The 24,247-nt window shown below is 33.5% G+C and overlaps 1 non-coding gene across 1 annotated transcript; it reads right to left on the minus strand.

The window, feature by feature from the left end:
* Positions 1–1,953: 1,953 nt before the first annotated feature.
* On the minus strand, positions 1,954–2,060 carry LOC128281064 (small nucleolar RNA R71). The gene has a single exon (XR_008271279.1). It is a non-coding gene; the product is annotated as a small nucleolar RNA R71 (small nucleolar RNA).
* Between the last annotated feature and the right edge of the window lie 22,187 nt (positions 2,061–24,247).

Consider the following 24,247-nt stretch of genomic DNA (forward strand, 5'->3'; position numbering starts at 1 on the left):
TCTTAATCCTTTAATTTCATGTTTTATACTTAGATGAGCATAGGAGAGTAAAAAGAGCGAGAAATGGGCTAAAAACAGAGAAAATGGGTCAACATGGGAAATCAACACAGCCTAAACTTCCTCACACGGGTAGTTCACACGCCCGTGTCCATTCAACAGACTCGAACACGATTTGAAGCAATTGAACACGGGCGTGTCCCTATCGAGCCCAAACCTAGTCCTATTCGGAAAAGGCCACTCTTGAGGGCTTTTCGGCATTCTAAAGCCTATTTAAACACACTAGAGGAGGATTAAAGGGGACACACGGAGTAAGAGGTAAGGAATTACTCAAAGAAAGCCGATTGATCTATCTCAAAAGCCGTATTCACCTTCAAGACTGAAGATCTCCCTTCAATTCCCTTCAAGAGTTCTTCAGTTTTCTTTATGTTTTGTTATCATTATTCTTTTGAGATGTTTTATTTCATAAATATGAACTAAACCCCCTAAATAACTAAGGGGAATGAAACCTAAGACGGATCTTATTATTATCTGAATTATATGATAAATATTTGACTTGTTCTTAGTTATGAATTCTTAATTCTTGCTTTAATATTCTGAGATATTGATTCAAGTATTGATGTGCTTATTCAAAGGAGCAAAAGTCCCTGTCTAAGAGTAGATCTAACATAATTAAGCGGAGTTGATTGCACGCCTAGAGATAGGGTGACATAATTTTGCCGGATTAGGGTGAAACCTAATAAGGGAATCCATAGATCGAGTTAATGCAACACTAGAGGTTTTAATTAGAAAGAGATTTTAATTAATCAACCTAGGTTTAAATGTTGTTAGTCTCGAGAGAGATAATAATATAACTTAGGGATTTCTACGAATCAAGTCAAGTGAATAAATCGTCTGATTCAGAGTCAATAACAAGTGAAGTCTAGGTGGATTTTCCCTTAGGTATTGTCCAAATCATTCAGTTTTCCCAAAAGTTATTTCCCTAATTTACTTTCTGTGCATTCTTAGTTTTGTAATTAGTTTTGATAAAACAAACCACTTTATTTTTAGGCTAGATAATAAAATGAAAGTTAATACTAGTACTTTTAGTTCCTTTGGGTTCGACATCCTGGTCTTGCCATAAGCTATACTACTGTTCGATAAGGTGCGCTTGCCTTTGTCGTGATAATAGTTAGTTTTCAAGAATGGACATTCATAAATTATAAAACTTTTCATGATTCACATCACATCAAGTTTTTGGCGTCGTTGCCGGGGAACTAAGATATTAGGAACACTCGATTTTTATTACTTTAGCCATTTTACTTTTATTGCAATTTAAATTTTTATTTTCTTTTCCAATTTTTCATTTATTCGTTTCTGGTAGGTTTATATAGTGTATGACTAGAAGAAACCCGTCGGGACCATTACTTTTTGATAGTGAGATCGATCGCACAGCTTGCAGAAACCGAAGAGAAATAAGGCAAAGCCTAAGATACACAGAGGAAGAGCAAAAGGATGATATTTCCACCACAATCGAGGAGATGGCTGAAAATCAGGAAAACCCGCTACCCCGTGCGATAGCCGCTGATCCAGTGAATCAGAATCCTGCTCCACGCACTATGTATGATTATGCTAAGCCTACTTTAACAGGAACTGAGTCAAGTATAGTTAGGTCTACTTGCTGCAAATAATTTTGAACTGAAACCTAACACAATTCAAATGATCCAACAGTTTGTTCAATTTGATGGTTTGCAGGAAGAGGACCCAAACGCTTATTTGGCTAATTTCTTAGAGTTTTACGACACTTTTAAAATCAATGGCGTTTCTGATGATGCCATTTGCCTTCGGTTGTTTCCCTTTTTGTTGGGGAACAAAGCTAAATAGTGGTTGAACTCGTTACCACGAGGGTCAATCACTACTTGGGAACAAATGACCGAAAAATTTTTACTTAAATATTTTTCGCCGGCTAACACGGCTAAATTGAGGAATGATATCTCTTCTTTTGTGCAGATGGATCTAGAGACACTCAATGATGCATGGGAGAGATACAATGACCTATTGAGAAGGTGCCCTCACCATGGGTTACCTTTATGGTTGCAAGTTCAAACGTTTTAGAACGGCGTGAACCCCTCAACAAGGCAACTTATCGACGCAGCTACTGGTCGGACTATCAATAACAAAACACCTAAAGTGGCTTACGAATTTATTGAAGAAATGTCTCTAAATAACTATCAATGGCAAGTCATGAGAACAAAGCCGACGAAAGCAGTTGGTGTTTCCAACCTCGATCTGGTTACTATGCTATCTAACCAAGTAGAACTCTGAAATAAAAAGATTGACGGTTTGTGTGGTTTTACTCAGGTACATCCAGTGATGAGGTGCGATTCAAATGGAGGAGGAGCATACACAGAATATTAACCTTTCAACCCTATCACCGAGGAGGAACAAGTTCAATATATGAGTAATAATGATTCTAGATCTCAAAATAACCCATATAGTAACACATATAATGCAGGTTGGAGGAACCATCCCAACTTCTCGTGGGGTAGTCAAGGGAAACAAAGGCCACAACATCCTCTCAGTTTTCAACAACCACCTTACCAACAGGAGAGGAAATCGAACCTTGAGGAGATGCTAACAAAGTTTATCTCGGTGTCGGAAACTTGCTTTCAGAATACCGAAACAACACTCAAGAGTCAATAAGTGTCAATCCAAGGGCTCGAAACTCAGATAGGCCAACTCGCGAAATTGATTTTTGAATGACCACAAGGTAGCCTGCCAAGTTGTAACACCCCTTACCTGTATCCAAGGCCGGAATAGAGTACGAGGCATTACCAGACTTAACAATACACATAGATGAAAACCGGGCCATAAAATTTCATCTAATTCAAAACTTTTCGAACACATGCATAACAAACAAAGCTAACTATATCATCACATCAAAACATAGGACATGGCACGATTAATTAAAATTATAAACCATAATGGATAAGGACCACAACTCATGATTTTATACAATAACTCAATGCAGACTGATACGTATGGTCATAATCATAATAAAAATACATATCACAAACCAACTTCCTATACATGCCACTCACTTGATATTTCTAAAATTTGAATTAATTTTCCCAAAAATGATAGTTTGATAGTGTGATTTTGCCTCCGACGATCTCCAACCCCGAGCCGATTCGCCAATACTAAAGAAATGGAGAGGATGGGTAAGCTTTACGCTTAGTAAGTTCATATGAAAATAATAAGCAATTACTACCATGCTTTTCAAGATAAAACACTATAATTGTACAATTACACATATTCAGATGTGCTGTTTTTGGAGTCCGGTGTTAAAAAAATCATATCTCAAGTTAAAAACTCAAATTCAATTCAGTAAATTTTCTATGAGACTAGACTCATATGTCTACTTACTAATATTTTTCTCGAATTTTTGGTCAGGCCATTTAGTACAGTTTATTAGTTAAAGTCTCCCTGTTTGTGGTATGACTACTCGACCCACATGCACTACTTAACTGAATTTCTCCCCTGCATGAATTCCAAAGACCATGCCGTTTGTTTTATTAAAATTAGATTCAATAAGTAATCCACGCATGTAAGGTATGACTCTAAATAATTTTTTTACAATTTATGGTGAATTTCAAAATTCAGAACAGGGGATCACGAATTCATGCAGACCCTGTTTCACAAGAATTCAAATATCACACAATATAGAATTTTTTGCTTCCCTGTTTCTTTCATGTGAAAATAAACTCATTAAGATTTATTTCTATAAATTTTTTTTAAATTTAATTCAACTTACACAATTTTTGGTGAATTTTCAAAGTCATACACTATTGCTGTCTAATACTGTTTTACTACTAAAGTTCACTTTTACACAATTCACTTAATCCATTCTATTTTACCGAGGTTCGCTCAAATATCGAGCATATTGCTCATAAATTCAAATAAACATATACTTGCACTTGTTCATCATATAATCACTTTCACATGTATTTTCAATTAATCGATTTCCCGTTGAACTCATCAGAATAATAACAGATACACAATTGTCTGCACATTTTCCCATTTCCACACTTGTAGCCGAAGCTATCTGCACGCATAATAGCTCGCACTTAGTACTACACATGCGACCAATAACTGTACACGTAGTAGCCTGCACTTAGTACTACACACGTGATCAGTTTTGGCACGCATAGTAGCTGCACTTAGTACTACACATGCGACCAATTATCCCAGACACGTAGTAGCTCGCACTTAGTACTACACACGTGACCTAACCATCGATACATGTAGTAGCTCGCACTTAGTACTACACACGTGATCACAGGTTTTGGTACTTGTAGTAGCCTACACTTAGTACTACACATGCGACCTCACAATAGATCATTCAGATCGCTTTTATTCAAGGTTCAATCGGAAATTCTCACTTTTCAACATTGTACTAAATTGTCCGTAATCAATTTAAATTCATAATTTACATCAAATAACCATTTGATAGGCATCCACATTTCATATGATATCAAAATATAATAACATAAAAAGAATCGATAGATTATTTATGTACGAATTTACTCGAAGTGTCGATCTCACTATCCATAGTACCAATTGTCCATTCATAGTATAATAAGACACAACTCAAATATCAAATTAGCTTTTAAGAATTTACATAACATATATCACATATTTCATATATCACTTGTCATGTATCGTCATTTTCTTGCATGTCATGTAACATTCTTTCATGTCATATTTCCACATCATAAACACCATTCCATCAACTTTTCCAATATTTTAAATCATAAAATATATGCAATAATAGTAAGAAATATAATTCAAACATAGCATTGCATTATTATTATCATATGAACTTACCTCGATCCAGAAACAGCAATTTACCATTTTAGTCTATAACCTTGTATTTTCCTGATTTAAGCCCGAATCTTGATTTCCTTCATCTATAATATCACATTTAGCCTAATAATTAGTCACACTATTCATACGGGTCCAAAAATCATATTTTTAAAAATTTTCATTTTGACCCCTAAACTTTGCATATTTGCACTTTTGTCCCAAGGTTTAGAAATTAAACTTCATCCTATTTTCTTATGTTTTATGACATGCTAATCATTTTTCCCTTCTATGGAAACATCAAATTCTCACTCTAACATGTACTTATGACTATTAGGTATTTTTACCGATTAAGCCCTTTTGCTCGTTTTCACTTAAAACTGAATAGCACAAGTTGTCTAACATAATTTAAAACCTCATATTCTATCATAAAACACCAAAATACACAAATTTCACCTATGGGTATTTTTCCAAATATGAACCCTAGGTTGAATTATTGCTAGCATAAGCTAAATCAAATTCTTTGGAACTCAAAAGCGTAAAATTATTAAAAGCGAGGCTAGAACGGACTTGCAATCGAGCTTGGAAGCTTGGAAACCCTAGCCATGGAGTCTCCCTTGGTATACACGTCAATGGTGAAGAAGATGAGCAACATTGGCTTTTAATTTTGTATTTTAATTCATTTTACCCGTAAATGACCAAAATGCCCTTACTACTAAACTTTCCAAAAATTCCATTCATATCCAATATTTGTCCATAAACTTTGAAATTGGTCAAATTGCTATTTAAGACCTCCTAATTAATATTTCAAAGCAATTTCATACTAGAAATGTAATATCCTGATTTTGGGCCTAGTCGAAATAGTGGCTTCGTGACCACAAAATACGAGATAGAAATAATTATTTTATGATTATTTTAAGGTTTATGATATGATTGCATGATTGTGTGAAAATTTCGTGAAGAAATTTTATGCATAAAGTGCTTAAATTGAAATTAGGGACTAAATCGAATAATTTGCAAAACTTGCATTCTAGAAGTTTCTAGTATGAAATTGTTTTGAAATATTAATTAGGAGGTCTTAAAGAGTAATTTTACCAATTTCTAAGTCTATGGACAAAAATTGGACATGGATGGAATTTTTGGAAAGTTTAGTAGTAAGGGCATTTTGGTCATTTAGGGTAAAATGAATTAAAATACAAAATTAAAAGCCAATTTTGCTCATCTTCAACCCCATGGCCGAATATAGCAAGGAGAAACCATGGCTAGGGTTTTTCAAGCTTCCAAGCTCGATTGAAGTCCGTTTCTACCCTCGCTTTTAATGATTTTACGCTTTTGGAGTCCCTAGAGCTCGATTTAGCTTATGCTAGCAATAATTTAACCTAGGTTTATATTTGGAAAAATACCCATAGGTGAAATTTGTGTATTTTGGTGTTTTATGATAGAATATGAGGTTTTAAATTATGTTAGACAACTTGTGCTACTCTTGCTTTTAAGTGAAAACGAGCAAAAGGGCTTAATTCCAGAAAATACCTAATAGTCATAAGTACATGTTAGAGTGAGAATTTGATGTTGCCATAGAAGGAAAAATGATCAGCATGTCATAAAACATAATAAAATAGGCTGAATTTTAATTTACGAGCTTTGGGGCAAAAGTGTAAATATGCAAAAGTTTAGGGCAAATTGTAATTTTCCCAAAATATGATTTTGGGTCAATTTGAATAATGTGAGTTCTATTTAGACTATATTTTAAATGATAGAGCAAGGAAAACTGAAATTGGGCTAAAATGGGGAAAATACCAAGTTGTGGATTTAAATGGTAAAATAGCCATTTTCGCATACGAGGTAAGTTCATGTAAATAATGTAGCATAATGGTTATTTTAAGTTATTGATGTTAGATATATGATATGCTGATTTTATCATGAAATATATGCTTTGTGGTTATTTTCTAATAAAATGCAAATTAAGTGTATTATTTGTTAAATATAATTGTTACTGAGTATTGATTTGGCATTCTACGGAAGACTGCAAGGATAAGTGTTCGAGGAAAAGCCCGTTTGAACCTTAGGAATAGATTAGGATACAAGTGACATGTCACTAGGATGGTTGAGCATCCGAACTCGCTGAGTTGAGTCCGAGTTCACTTATGGATGCGAATGTCCGAACTTGTTGAGTTGAGTCCGAGTTCGTGAGATGTAACTAGGCATCCGAACTCGCTGAGTTGAGTCCGAGTTCACTTATGGATGCGAACGCCCGAGCTCGTTGAGTTGAGTCCGAGTTCACTTATGGGCGGGTTACATGGTAGCTTGGCTACATATGTGGCACTTATGTGCAAACTTTCCATGTATCCAATTATATTCGATGTGTTCAACGGGTAAAGTTCTACTCAAATGGAGGAATACTCAAGATGAAAGGGACGATTGGTAAGTGTTGTGAAATGGATACTTTGAACAGGTATGTACTTAACCCTCGGGTTGAAAACTCGATATAACAACAATATGGTAAGATGATAAATGAAAAGGTGATATGAATGTCTTGGTGATGATTATGCAAATGATGTTTTATGTTTGCTTATATGGTTATGTTACTTGCTATTTGCATGTGAGCTTACTAAGCATTTATGCTTACTCCTCCTTTTCATTCCTTGTAGTGTTGACAAGCCAGCTCGAAATCGGAAGCGGTTGAGGCACGCCACACTATCCGTATACCATCTTGGCATAATGGCTTGTATATTTTGAGTATGGCATGTATAGCATTATAATCATTTTGTATATATGGTCTTATGATATGGTTATTGAGTGGTATGGAAATAGAAATGCTTTATAATGATTAGCCATTGGAATGGCTAATCATGATCATATTTGGTATTATGTATGTCAAATTGCTAGCTAATCCATGGAAACCATGAAATAGGTAAAATTTACCATAAAATAGATTCAGACAGCAGCAGTGACTTGAGTTTAAAAAATCACTAAAAATAGTAGAAATGGAATTAAATAATGAATAAGTTATGGAATCGAAGTTTGATGAGTCTATTTTCATATGGAATAAGCGAAATAGGTATATGAGCTATATTTTATGAGATGTTTAAATTTTTGTGAAACAGGGCCAGAGCGATTTCTGGATCCCCTGTTCTGAATTTGGAAATTCACCATCAATTTTACAAAGATAATTAGAAGTCATGCTTTATATGTACAGATTCCTTATTGAGTCTAGTTTTATTAGAGATAAACGGCATAGTCATTGAAGCTCTGTACAGGGAGATATCTGATTCATAATACACAGAGGTCAGAGTAGTTGAACCCTGAAACAGGGGAGACTTTAACTAATAAACTGTACTAATTGGCCTAACCAAAAATTCTAAAAACAAATTAGTAGATATATATATGAGTCTAGTTTCAGGAAAAATTTACGGAATTGGATTTCGAGTTTCGTAACTCAAGATATGATTTTTAAAGCGATGTGATGCAGTTAGCCAGCTTGTCCGGAAATTTTAAAATGAATTGTATGAATTTGTTTAATTAATGAATTAAGTCCGTTAACACCTCGTGTTTGACTCCGAAATGTCTCGGCACGGGTGTTACATTTAGTGGTATCGAGCAGGTTTAGTCGGTTCTCGGACTAACCTAGCATGTGTAAAAGTTTAGCTGTACATGCCATCGATCGTGATAGTGTGATGTCTTCCGACGCGTATAAGTACCGCCTTATTTAGACAGGTACTCTCCAACCGAAATGTGCCGACCATGTTCAATGTTATGTGAAGATATTTGAGTAAAATTATGATTATGATAAGTCTCGGTTCAGAAAAGTATGAATAAAAGTTTATGATACATATGTGATAATATGTGAGATGAAAGTTCATGTTGTGATAAATATCCATATTTGCTTAATGCTCATACGATGTAGTGTATGTGGCTTACTTGATAAGATGAACGGAATAAATAGAAAGTAGTAGAGGTATGAATAAAGGTCATAATATCATAATCTGAATAAAAATGTCCTTGTCTTGATTGGACGTTGAATGTTGATGAATGTTAATGATATACAATTTTTATGAGATAAAGGATTATAATGAAATGAACTTATCTATGTTAAATTGTCGGATCTGAATTGTATGATTGTAATGATATGTACATGATGATGCACGAAATGAAAGTTGTGATTGTGATGCAAATATCTATGTTTGTTTGGCCTTATATAATGTCATGAGCATGAATTAATTTAATTAAATAAATGGATAAGTAAAGTCGTCTAGAAAACATAGAATGTATGCATAAGTATATTGTCTAAATGGGACAATAGAAAATTGGTGTAAGCCATCATGAATGAATGACATGATTTTGATGATGTTACTATGATGATGGAAGTTGTGTCATATGTGTATGTATAAGAAAGTCGAGTCGAGGTCCTACAACCCTCCCCTCACCAAGTGGTACTTATAATGGAATTTCATGAGATTTGTATTGAATAAGTTTCGTTGAGAACCCAAAGAGTACAAAGTGATAGAATAATTATAAGTATGATTAGAGATTGAAAATAAGCTGATAAGTAAAGTCGAGCCAAGAAAGTATCGGATTGACGAAAAATTATTGGAGTTATGCATCGTCCCGAGTTAGAAAAGGAATTCTCCTTGGTAAACCGAATTACTCGGTGCAAGGTCGAGAAAAGTGTAAATCAAATTTATTCAGAATCGGCCTTCTTTAGTGAATGGTTTAATATGAAATTTGTGACGGCAGAACTAGTTGGGGAAATGATAATTGAAATGTGAACTATCGAGTGTGATGCTTATAATCGGATGATTTAGCGATCTCTTTTGAGATGTTCTATGTGTTTACTTGTTCTCAAAAATATTTCTATGGCTATTGATCTTCTGAAGAAATTCTTGTTATATGGGAATGTCTTCTAATTCCGGTGTTGGATGAAAGCATTGGTAGTCTGACTAGTTTATAATTTATATTGCTCTATTTCATCGGGTATTCTATTTCATTTCGTCTGATAAGAATTGATGAGAGAATACGTATGATATTATGATTCTGTTTCTTCTACTTGATGCTTCATCTAATATATATGTATGGGAAGATATATTGATCTTGTTATATTTGATTTCAGTGGGATTAAATGATGTTTTCTTCTGGACTTTCTTTCTTTGAAGAATTATCGGGGTATTCCGTATTTTCTCTATGAGTTTGGTTTTCGATTCTCCGGCATAGTATCGTATCTTGGGTTTCTTTATCCTGGATCTCTTTATTCGGATTTCTTTATTCCGGTTTCTATCTTGGATTTCTTTATTCGGTTTTCTTGTTATCTTTGTTCCATAATTTGTCAATTACAACTCATGTTCGAAGTGGGTTCTTCTGCTCGTGATAATCATGTCAAATATGACTATACTTCTAATTTGATCTTGGTAATGTGGTAATTTTAGTATTGGGATTTTTCTAATTTTCGTAAGGATTTGACATCAATAAAGGCATAGGTGATAAAAGCGAGTTTTAGTCGGTATGGTAAATTATTTATTTGAAAGATTTCATGTGACAATTATGTCGTGATTATTTTTCCCAAGTCCGATAATAGAATTTCATTTTGTACGGATAAAAGAGTAAATAGTTTGAACGAGAAGTGTATAATTATTAGAAAAGAGTTGGATATTAGTTTAAGTCACTACGAATGATAAGGTTTCCATCTTGTGAAAGCTGAAAAGTTTATTACATGTTGACAGAGTTCGGATAGATGAGAATATTGGTAACCAAGCGCCCGAACTAAACTAGTCTACATTGAGCAAAACTTTCGACTTTCAAGAATGTATTGTTGTATGAATTGTGATGTGTTTCAAGACGGTGAGGTAATGTGATAGTTTAGAGCATCCGATGTTACATAAAATCGGAGTTGTTAAAGGGTTAAAGCCGAGCATTGGGATCTATCAAAATTATCCCATCGGTGTTGATATTGGGATGGAAATGAGAAGGATTATTCTTGAGGCCATATCGTAATCATTTCTATGGCGGAAAGAGGAAAATGTGATGTATCCTATTATTAAATGTTTGGCGAGATCTACAAGTCATATCGTATTGAATGAATTCCTACTCATCGATCCATGGAATTTCGTGTCTCTTTGATTGTTGGATTTCTTGGAATTCGGTCTCCATTAAATCAAGTTGAGATCCGGTTTTATGTCATGATATCATGGGAAACCGAGAAGGGTTGAAAGTTTAAGAACAGTTGAGAGTTGAGACCGTAAGCTATTAGATCATATGAGAAATTGAAGAGATGTATTGAGGTACAGTCTAAGTGCAAGTTCTTCGCACCAAATATGAGATTAAAAGTGAAGACTTTTCGGTAAGATTTTTGGGACTAAAATCCTCAAGGGAGGAGAGTTGTAATATCCCGATTTTGGGCCTAGTCGAATAGTGGCTTCGTGACCACAAAATACGAGATAGAAATAATTATTTTATGATTATTTTAAGGTCTATGATATGATTGCATGATTGTGTGAAAATTTCGTGAAGAAATTTTATGCATAAAGTGCTTAAATTGAAATTAGGGACTAAATCGAATAATTTGCAAAACTTGCATTCTAGAAGTTTCTAGTATGAAATTGTTTTGAAATATTAATTAGGAGGTCTTAAAGAGTAATTTTACCAATTTCTAAGTCTATGGACAAAAATTGGACATGGATGGAATTTTGGAAAGTTTAGTAGTAAGGGCATTTTGGTCATTTAGGGTAAAATGAATTAAAATACAAAATTAAAAGCCAATTTTGCTCATCTTCAATCCCATGGCCGAATATAGCAAGGAGAAACCATGGCTAGGGTTTTCAAGCTTCCAAGCTCGATTGTAAGTCCGTTTCTACCCTCGCTTTTAATGATTTTTATGTTTTGGAGTCCCAGAGCTCGATTTAGCTTATACTAGCAATAATTTAACCTAGGTTTATATTTGGAAAAATACCCATAGGTGAAATTTGTGTATTTTTGTGTTTTATGATAGAATATGAGGTTTTAAATTATGTTAGACAACTTGTGCTACTTGGTTTTAAGTGAAAACGAGCAAAGGGCTTAATCGGTAAAAATACCTAATAGTCATAAGTACATGTTAGAGTGAGAATTTGATGTTGCCATAGATGGGAAAAATGATCAGCATGTCATAAAACATAAGAAAATAGGCTGAATTTTAATTTACGAGCTTTGGGGTAAAAGTGTAAATATGCAAAAGTTTAGGGCAAATTGTAATTTTTCCAAAATATGATTTTGGGTCAATTTGAATAATGTGAGTCCTAATTAGACTATATTTTAAATGATAGAGCAAGGAAAACTGAAATTGGGCTAAAATGGGGAAAATACCAAGTTGTGGATTTAAATGGTAAAATAGCCATTTTCGCATACGAGGTAAGTTCATGTGTAACTAATGTAGCATAATGGTTATTTTTAAGTTATTGATGTTAAATATATGATATGCTGACTTTTATCATGAAATATATGCTTTGTGGTTATTTTGAATAAAATGCAAATTAAGTGTATTATTTGTTAAATATAATTGTTACCGAGTATTGATTTGCATTCTACGAAAAGACGGCAAGGATAAGTGTTCGAGGAAAAGCCCGCTTGAACCTTAGGAATAGATTAGGATACAAGTGACATGTCATTAGGATGGTTGAGCATCCGAACTCGTTGAGTTGAGTCCGAGTTCACTTATGGATGCGAATGTCCGAACTCGTTAAGTTGAGTCCGAGTTCGTGAGATGTAACTAGGCATCCGAACTCGTTGAGTTGAGTCCGAGTTCACTTATGGATGCGAACGCCCGAGCTCGTTGAGTTGAGTCCGAGTTCACTTATGGGCGGGTTACATGGTAGCTTGGCTACATATGTGGCACTTATGTGCAAACTTTCCATGTATCCGAATTATATTCGATGTGTTCAACGGTAAAGTTCTACTCAAATGGAGGAATACTCAAGATGAAAGGGACGATTGGTAAGTGTTGTGAAATGGATACTTTGAACAGGTATGTACTTAACCCTCGGGTTGAAAACTCGATATAACAACAATATGGTAAGATGATAAATGAAAAGGTGATATGAATGTCTTGGTGATGATTATGCAAATGATGTTTTATGTTTGCTTATATGGTTATGTTACTTGCTATTTGCATGTGAGCTTACTAAGCATTTATGCTTACTCCTCCTTTTCATTCCTTGTAGTGTTGACAAGCCAGCTCGAAATCGGAAACGGTCGGAGGCACGCCACACTATCCGTGATACCATCTTGGCATAATGGCTTGTATATTTTGAGTATGGCATGTATAGCATTATAATCATTTTGTATATATGGTCTTATGATATGGTTATAGAGTGGTATGGAAATAGAAATGCTTGGTAATGATTAGCCATTGGAATGGGTAATCATGATCATATTTGGTATTATGTATGTCAAATTGCTAGCTAATCCATGGAAACCATGAAATAGGTAAAATTTACCATAAAATAGATTCAGACAGCAGTAGTGACTTGAGTTTAAAATATCACTAAAAATAGTAGAAATGGAATTAAATAATGAATAAGTTATGGAATCGAAGTTTGATGAGTCTATTTTCATATGGAATAAGCGAAATAGGTATATGAGCTATATTTTATGAGATGTTTAAATTTTTGTGAAACAGGGCCAGAGCGATTTCTGGATCCCCTGTTCTGAATTTGGAAATTCACCATCAATTTTACAAAGATAATTAGAAGTCATGCTTTATATGTAGAGATTCCTTATTGAGTCTAGTTTTATTAGAGATAAACAGCATAGTCATTGAAGCTCTGTACAGGGAGATATCTGATTCGTAATACACAGAGGTCAGAGTAGTTGAACCCTGAAACAGGGGAGACTTTAACTAATAAACTGTACTAATTGGCCCAATCAAAAATTCTAAAAAAAAAATTAGTAGATATATATATGAGTCTAGTTTCAGGAAAAATTTACGGAATTGGATTTCGAGTTTCGTAACTCGAGATATGATTTTTAAAGCAACTGTGATGCAGTTAGCCAGCTTGTCTGGAAATTTTAAAATGAATTGTATGAGCTGTTTAATTAATGAATTAAGTCCGTTACCACCTCGTGTTCGACTCCGACAACGGTCTCGGGTACGGGGTGTTACAAGAAACTTCTAGAATGCAAGTTTTGCAACTTATTCAATTTAGTCCCTAACTTCAAATTAAGCACTTTATGCATAGAATTTCTTCACGAAATTTTCACACAATCATGCAATCATATCATAGACCTCAAAATAATCATAAAATAATTATTTCTATCTCGGATTTGTGGTCACGAAACCACTATTCCGATTAGGCCTTAATTCGGGATATTACAATTCTTCCCCCCTTTAGGGATTTTCGTCCCCGAAGATCTTACCAGAAAAGTGGTCTTCACTTAGATTCCTCAATTTCATATTCAGTGTTGAAGAACTTTCACTCAGGCGATGCCTCCAATATATCTCTTTAATTTCTCATATATTCTGAAATTCATTATCAGAAGTCGATCCTCACTGTACTCTTTTAGTTTGCTACTCACTATCACATTTTCCTCTTTCCGCTATGAAAACAATTCTGATATAACCTCGAAAATAATCCTTTCTTCTAGTTACAAAACAATTCATCATTCCATCCTTTACTATTCATTCATTACGTTAATCAAAACTGTCTCAATTGCATTAGCTCAAGTACCAAAATATCTCAATTGAAGACATTAACTATAATTGACTTACTTGAAAGAAGTAATCCACCATACCGATTGAAACTCTCACTTTTATCACTTATACCTTTACTATTGTCAAACCTTACACGAAAATTAGAAAAATCCCAATACTAAAATCACCACATCACCCAAATTAAATCAGAAGTATAGCCATACTTGACATGATTATCACGAGCTGAAGAATGCACTCCGAACATGAGTCATAGTTGACAAATTACGGAATAAAGATAACAAGAAAACCAAATAAAGAAATCCAAGATAGAAAAACCCAGAATAAAGAAATCCAGAATAAAGAAACCTAAGATACGATACTATGCCGGAAAATTGAAAACTAAATTCATAGGAAAATATAGAAGATCCCAATAATTCCTCAGAGAAAAGAAATCCAGTAGAAAACATCATTTAGTCTCACTGGAATCAAATGCAACAAGAACAATGTATCTTCCCATATATATACATATCAAATGGAGTATCAAGTAGAAGAAACAGAATCATAGTATCATACATATTCTCTCACCAATTTTTTTATTTTTTTTATTTTTTTTATCAGACAGAATATAATAGAATGCCCGAAGGAATAGAGCAATATAAATTATAAACCAGTCAGGCTACCAATGCTTTCATTTAATATCAGGATTAGAAAACATCCTCATATAACAAAAATTTCTTCAAAAGATCAATAACCATAAAAATATTTCTGGGAACGGATAAACACATAGAACATCTTAGAAGAAACTGCTAAAATCTGTCCAACCATAACTGTCACACTCAGATATTACACATTTCTGATATCATTTCCCCAACTATTTCTACCATCACAAATTTCATATTACTTTTCACTAAAGAAGACTAGTTCTGAATAAATTTTGATTTACACTTTTCTCGACCTTGTATCTGAGTAATTCAATTTACCAAAGTAAATTCATTCTTTAACTGGGACAGTGCATAGCTCCAATAATCCTTATGCCAATCTGATACTTTTCTAGCTTTAACTTTACTTACCAACTCATTCTTCAATCTCTAATTATATTTATAATTATTCTAGCACTTAACTCTTTGGTTTCTCAATCGCAAAACTTATTCAGTACAAATCTCATGAAATTCCATTATGAAACACCACTTTGGTAAGGGGGAAGGGGTCGTAGGGCCTCTGATTCAACTCTCATATACATATACATGTAACACAGTTTTCTTCATAGAAATCATATCTCAATCATGTTATTCATTTCGAGTAACTAACATTCATATTGATTTAATGCTCACTTTCTAGTTATCTCATTTAGTCAAGTATAATTATGCATGCATCCTATGTTTTCTGGATAGCTTGACTTATCCATTCATCTACTCGAACAAATCATACTCATGACATCATATAAGGGTTAAACAAACATAGATATTTATATCACAATCACAACTTTCGTTTTGTGTATCATCATATACATATAATTACAATCACATAATTCAGTCCAAACAATTTAACATAGATAAATTCATTTCATTATAATCATTTATCTCATAAAAAATATCATTGACATTCATCAACATTCAACGTTCAATCAAGGCAGTGGCATTTTCATTCATATCATAATATTAAGAACTTTTACTCATACTTTTACGAATTTCTATTTATCCCGTTCATCTTATCAAGTAAGCCAAGTGCACTACATCATATGAGCATCAAGCAAATATGGATATTTATCACAACATGACCTTTCATCTCACGTGTTATCACTTGTATATATATATATCATAAATTTTTATTAATACTTTTCTAAATTGAGGCTCATCATAATCGTAATTTTATTCAAACACCTTCGCATCACATTGAACATGGTCAGTGCAGCTCAATTGGAGAGTACCTCTGTCTAAGCAAGACGGTCCTCATACGCGTCGAAAGACATCACACTATCACGGATCAGTGGCATGTATAGCTGGACTTTTACACATGCTAGGTTAGTCCGAGAACCGACTAAGCCATAGCTCTGATACCACTAAATGTAACACCCTTACCCGTATCCAAGGTCGGAATAGAGTACGAGGCATTACCAGACTTAACAATACACATAGACGAAAACTGGGCCATAAAATTTCATTTAATTCAAAACTTTTCGAACACATGCATAACAAACAAAGCTAACTATATCATCACATCAAAACATAGGACATGGCACGATTAATTAAACTTATAAACCATAATGGATAAGGACCATAACTCATGATTTTATACGATAACTCAATGCGCATCGACACGTATGGTCAAAATCATAGTAAAATACATATCACAAACCAACTTCCTATACATGCCACTCACTTGATATTTCTAATATTTGAATTAATTTTCCCAAAATGATAGTTTGATAGTGTGATTTTGCCTCCCACGATCTCCAACCCCAAGCATACCTGCCAATACTAAAGAAATGGAGAGGATGGGTAAGCTTTACGCTCAGTAAGTTCATATGAAAATAATAAGCAATTACTACCATGCTTTTCAAGATAAAACACTATAATTGTACAATTACACATATTTAGGACAGGCTGTTTTCTGGAGTCCCGGTGTTAGAAAAAATCATATCTCAAGTTACATAACTCGAAATCCAATTCCGTAAATTTTTATGAAACTAGACTCATATTTCTACTTACTAAAGTTTTTCTAGAATTTTTGGTCTGCCATTTAGTATTGTTTATTAGTTAAAGTCTTCCCTGTTCCAGGGTATGACTACTCTGACCCCTGTGCACTACGAACTAAATTTCTCCCTGTACAGAATTCCAACGACCATGCCGTTTGTTTTCCTTCAAATTAGATTCAATAAGGAATCCATGCATGTAAGGTATGACTCTCAATAATTTCTTTACGATTTATGGTGAATTTCTATAGTCAGAACAGGGGATCTCGGATTCATGCAGACCCTATTTCACAAGAATTCAAATATCACACAATATAGAATTCTTTTGCTTCCCCTGTTTCTTTCATGTGAAAATAGACTCATTAAGATTTATTTCCATAATTTTTTTAAATTTAATTCAACTAACACAATTTTTGGTGAATTTTCAAAGTCATGCACTGCTGCTGTCTACTATTGTTTTACTACTAAAGTTCACTTTTACACAATTCACTTAATCCATTCTATTTTACCGAGGTTCGCTTAAATATCAAGCATATTGCTCATAAATTCAAATAAACATATACGTGCACTTGTTCATCACATAATCACTTTCACATGTATTTTCATTTAATCAATTTCCCATTGAACTCATCGGAATAATAACAGATACACAATTGCCTGCACATTTTCCCATTTCCACACTTGTAGCCGAAGCTATCTGGTACGCATAGTAGCCTGCACTTAGTACTACACATGCGACCAATAACTGTACACGAGTAGCCTGCACTTAGTACTACACATGTGATCACAGTTTTGGGTACGCATAGTAGCTCGCACTTAGTACTACACATGCGACCAATTATCCAGACACGTAGTAGCTCGCACTTAGTACTACACACGTGACCTAACCATCCGATACACGTAGTAGCTCGCACTTAGTACTACACACGTGATCACAGTTTTGCACGATAGTAGCCTGCACTTAGTACTACACATGCGACCTCACAATAGATCATTCGTATCGTTTTTATTCCGAAGGTTCAATCGGTAAATTCCTCACTTTTCAACATTTTACTAAATTGTCCGTAATCAATTTAAATTCATAATTTACATCAAATAACCATTTGATAGGCAGCCACATTTCATATGATATCAAAATATAATAACATAAAAAGAATCGATAGATTATTTATGTACGAATTTACTCGAAGTGTCGATCTCACTATCCATAGTACCAATTGTCCATTCATAGTATAATAAGACACAAATCAAATATCAAATCAGCTTTTAAGAATTTACATAACATATATCACATAATTCATATATCACTTGTCATGTATCTTCATTTTCTTACATTTCATGTAACATTCTTTCATGTCATATTTCCAAATCATAAACACCATTCCATCAACTTTTCCAATGTATTAAATCATAAAATATATGCAATAATAGTAAGAAATATAATTCAAACATAACATTGCATTATTATTATCATACGAACTTACCTCGATCCAGCAATAGCAATTTACCATTTTAGTCCATAACCTTGTATTTTCCCGATTTAAGCCCGAATCTCGATTTCCTTCATCTATAATATCACATTTAGCCTAATAATTAGTCACACTATTCATACGGGTCCAAAAATCATATTTTTAAAAATTTTCATTTTGACCCCTAAACTTTGCATATTTGCACTTTTTCCCAAAGGTTCGGAAATTAAACTTCATCCTATTTTCTTATGTTTTATGACATGCTGATCATTTTTCCTTCTATGGCAACATCAAATTCTCACTCTAACATGTACTTATGACTATTAGGTATTTTTACCGATTAAGCCCTTTTGCTCGTTTTCACTTAAAACCGAGTAGCACAAGTTGTCTAACATAATTTAACACCTCATATTCTATCATAAAACACCAAAATACACAAATTTCACCTATGGGTATTTTTTCAAATGTGAACCCTAGGTTGAATTATTGCTAGCATAAGCTAAATCAAGTTATCGGGACTTTAAAAACATAAAAATCATTAAAAACGAGGCTAGAACGGACTTACAATCGAGCTTGGAAGCTTGGAAACCCTAGACATGGAGTCTCCCTTGGTATACACGTCCATGGTGAAGAAGATGAGAAAAATTGGATTTTAATTTTGTATTTTAATTCATTTTACCCCTAAATAACCAAAATGCCCTTACTACTAAACTTTCCAAAAATTCCGTTCATGTCCAATATTTGTCCATAAACTTTGAAATTGGCCAAATTGCTATTTAAGACCTCCTAATTAATATTCCAAAGCAATTTTATACTAGAAACTTCTAGAATGCAAGTTTTGCAACTTATTCAATTTAGTCCCTAACTTCAAATTAAGCACTTTATGCATAGAATTTCTTCACGAAATTTTCCCACAATCATGAAATCATATCATAGACCTCAAAATAATCATAAAATAATTATTTCTATCTCGGATTTGTGGTCACGAAACCACTATTCCGATTAGGCCCTAACTCGAGATATTACAATTCTTCCCCCCTTTAGGGATTTCGTCCCTGAAATCTTACCAGAAAAGTGGACTTCACTTAGATTCCTCAATTTCATATTCAGTGTTGAAGAACTTTCACTCAGGCGGTGCCTCCAATAAATCTATTTAATTTCTCATATATTCTGAAATTCATTATCAGAAGTCGGTCCTCACTGTACTCTTTTAGTTTGCTACTCACTATGACATTTTCCTCTTTCCGCTACGAAAATAATTCTGATATAACCTCGAAAATAATCCTTTCTTCTAGTTACAAAACAATTCATCATGCCATCCTTTACTATTCATTCATTACGTTAACCAAAACTGTCTCAATTGCATTAGCTCAAGTGCCAAAATATCTCAATTGAAGACATTAACTATAATTGACTTACTTGAGAGAAGTAATCCACCATACCGATTGAAACTCGCACTTTTATCACTTATACCTTTATTGTTGTCAAACCTTACATGAAAATTAGAAAAATCCCAATCTGAAATCACCACATCACCCAAATCAAATCAGAAGTATAGCCAAACTTGACATGATTATCATGAGCTGAAGAATGCACTCCGAACATGAGTCATAGTTGACAAATTACGGAATAAAGATAACAAGAAAACCAAATAAAGAAATCCAAGATAGAAAAACCCAGAATAAAGAAATCCAGAATAAAGAAACCTAAGATACGATACTATGCTGGAAAATTGAAAACTAAACTCATAGGAAAATATAGAAGATCCCGATAATTCCTCAGAGAAAAAAATCCAGTAGAAAACATCATTTAGTCTCACTGGAATCAATTGCAACAAGAACAATGTATCTTCCCATATATATACATATCAAATGGAGTATCAAGTAGAAGAAACAGAATTATAGTATCATACATATTCTCTCACCAATTTTTTTATTTTTTTTATTTTTTTATCAGGCAGAATATAATAGAATGCCCGAAGGAATAGAGCAATATAAATTATAAACCAGTCAGGCTACCAATGCTTTCATTTAACATCAAGATTAGAAAACATCCCCATATAACAAAAATTTCTTCAAAAGATCAATAACCGTAGAAATATTTTTGGGAACGGATAAACACATAGAACATCTTAGAAGAAATTGCTAAAATCATCCAACCAGAATCGTCACACTCGGATATTACACATTTTTATATCATTTCCCAACTATTTCTACCATCACAAATTTCATATTACTTTTCACTAAAGAAGACTAGTTCGAATAAATTTTGATTTACACTTTTCTCAACCTTGTATCTCGAGTAATTCAATTTACCAAAGTAAATTCATTCTTTAACTGGGACAGTGCATAGCTCCAATAATCCTTATGCCAATCTGATACTTTTCTAGCTTTAACTTTACTTACCAACTCATTCTTCAATCTCTAATCATATTTATAATTATTCTAGCACTGAACTCTTTGGTTTCTCAATCGGAAACTTATTCAGTACAAATCTCATGAAATTCCATTATGAAACACCACTTTGGTGAGGGGAAAGGGGTCGTAGGGCCTCTGATTCAACTCTCATATACATATACATGTAACACAGTTTTCTTCATAGCAATCATATCTGAATCATGTTATTCATTTCGAGTAACTAACATTCATATTGATTTAATGCTCACTTTCCAGTTATCTCATTTAGTCAAGTATAATTATGCATGCATCCTATGTTTTCTGCATAGCTTGACTTATCCATTCATCTACTTGAACAAATCATGCTCATGACATCATATAAGGGTTAAACAAACATAGTTATTTATATCACAATCACAACTTTCATTTCGTGCATCATCATATACATATAATTACAATCACATAATTCAGTCCAAACAATTTAACATAGATAAATTCATTTCATTATATTCATTTATCTCATAAAAAATATCATTGACATTCATCAACATTCAACGTTCAATCAAGGCAATAACATTTTCATTCATATCATGATATTAGGAACTTTTATTCATACTTCTATGAATTTCTATTTATCCCGTTCATCTTATCAAGTAAGCCAAGTGCACTACATCATATGAGCATCAAGCAAGTATGGATATTTATCACAACATGACCTTTCGTCTCACGTGTTACCACTTATATATATATATCATAAATTTTTATTAATACTTTTCTAAATTGAGACACATCATAATCGTAATTTTATTCAAACACCTTCGCATCACATTGAACATGGTCAGTGCAGCTCAGTTGGAGAGTACCTCTGTCTAAGCAAGACGATCCTCATACGCGTCGAAAGACATCACACTATCACGGATCAGTGGCATGTATAGCTGGACTTTTACACAAGCTAGGTTAGTCCGAGAACTGACTAAGCCATAGCTCTGATACCACTAAATGTAACACCCCTTACACGTATCCAAGGCCGGAATAGAGTACGAGGCATTACCAGACTTAACAATACACATAGACAAAAATCGGGCCATAAAATTTCATTTAATTCAAAACTTTTCGAACACATGCATAACAAACAAAGCTAACTATATCATCACATCAAAACATAGGACATGGCCCGATTAATTAAACTTATAAACCATAATGGATAAGGACCACAACTCATGATTTTATACGATAACTCAATGCAGACTGATACGTATGGTCAAAATCATAATAAAAACACATTTCACAAACTAACTTCCTATACACGCCACTCACTTGATATTTCTAATATTTGAATTAATTTTCTCAAAAATGATAGTTTGATAGTGTGATTTTACCTTGACGATCTCCAACCCCGTTTAATTCGCCAATACTAAAGAAATGGAGAGGATGGGTAAGCTTTATGCTTAGTAAGTTCATATGAAAATAATAAGCAATTACTGCCATGCATTTCAAGATAAAACACTATAATTGTACAATTACACATATTTAGGACAAGCTATTTTCTGGAGTGCCGGTGTTAAAAAAATCATATCTCAAGTTACAAAACTCAAAATACAATTCCGTGAATTTTCTATGAAACTAGACTCATATTTCTACTTACTAAAGTTTTTCTCGAATTTTTGGTCGGGCCATTTAGTACAGTTTATTAGTTAAAGTCTCCCCTGTTTTAGGGTATGACTACTCTGACCCTTGTGCACTATGAACTGAATTTCTCCCTGTACAGAATTCCAACGACCATGCCGTTTGTTTTTCTTAAAATTAGATTCAATAAGGAATCCATGAATGTAAGGTATGACTCTAAATAATTTTTTTTACAATTTATGGTGAATTTCTAAAGTCAGGGGATCTCGAATTCATGCAGACCCTGTTTCACAAGAATTCAAATATCACACAATATAGAATTCTTTTGCTTCCCCTGTTTCTTTCATGTGAAAATAGACTCAATAAGCTTTATTTCCATAAATTTTTTAAATTTAATTCAACTTACACAATTTTTGGCGAATTTTCAAAGTCATGCCTTCGTCATTGTCTAATATCTTGTTTTACTACTAAAGTTCACTTTTACACAATTCACTTAATCCATTCTATTTTACCGAGGTTCGCTCAAATATCGAGCATATTGCTCATAAATTCAAATAAACATATACTTGCACTTGTTCATCACATAATCACTTTCACATGTATTTTCATTTAATCGATTTCCCATTGAACTCATCGGAATAATAACAGATACACAATTTCCTGCACATTTTCCCATTTCCACACTTGTAGCCGAAGCTATCTAGTACGCATAGTAGCCTGCACTTAGTACTACACATGCGACCAATAATTTGGTACACGTAGTAGCCTGCACTTAGTACTACACACGTGATCACAGTTTTTGGGTACGCATAGTAGCCTGCACTTAGTACTACACATGCGACCAATTATTCGATACACGTAGTAGCCTGCACTTAGTACTACACACGTGACCTAACCATCTGATACACGTAGTAGCCTGCACTTAGTACTACACACGTGATCACAGTTTTCGGGTACGCATAGTAGCCTGCACTTAATACTACCCATGCGACCTCACAATAGATCATTCGTATCGTTTTTATTTCGAAGGTTCAATCGGTAAATTCCTCACTTTTCAACATTTTACTAAATTGTCCGTAATCAATTTAAATTCATAATTTACATCAAATAACCATTTGATAGGCGACCACATTTCATATGATATCAAAATATAATAACATAAAAAGAATCGATAGATTATTTATGTACGAATTTACTCAAGTGTCAATCTCACTATCCATAGTACCAATTGTCCATTCATAGTATAATAAGACACAACTCAAATATCAAATCGCTTTTAAGAATTTACATAACATATATCACATATTTCATATATCACTTGTCATGTATCTTTATTTTCTTGCATTTCATGTAATATTCTTTCATGTCATATTTCCACATCATAAACACCATTCCATCAACTTTTCCAATATATTAAATCATAAAATATATGCAATAATAGTAAGAAATATAATTCAAACATAACATTGCATTATTATTATCATACGAACTTACCTCGATCCAGAAATAGCAATTTACCATTTTAGTCCATAACCTTGTATTTTCCCGATTTAAGCCTGAATCTCGATTT

The sequence above is a fragment of the Gossypium arboreum genome, chromosome 9 (genome assembly GCF_025698485.1).
Source record: "Gossypium arboreum isolate Shixiya-1 chromosome 9, ASM2569848v2, whole genome shotgun sequence".
Taxonomy (NCBI): Eukaryota; Viridiplantae; Streptophyta; class Magnoliopsida; order Malvales; family Malvaceae; genus Gossypium; species Gossypium arboreum.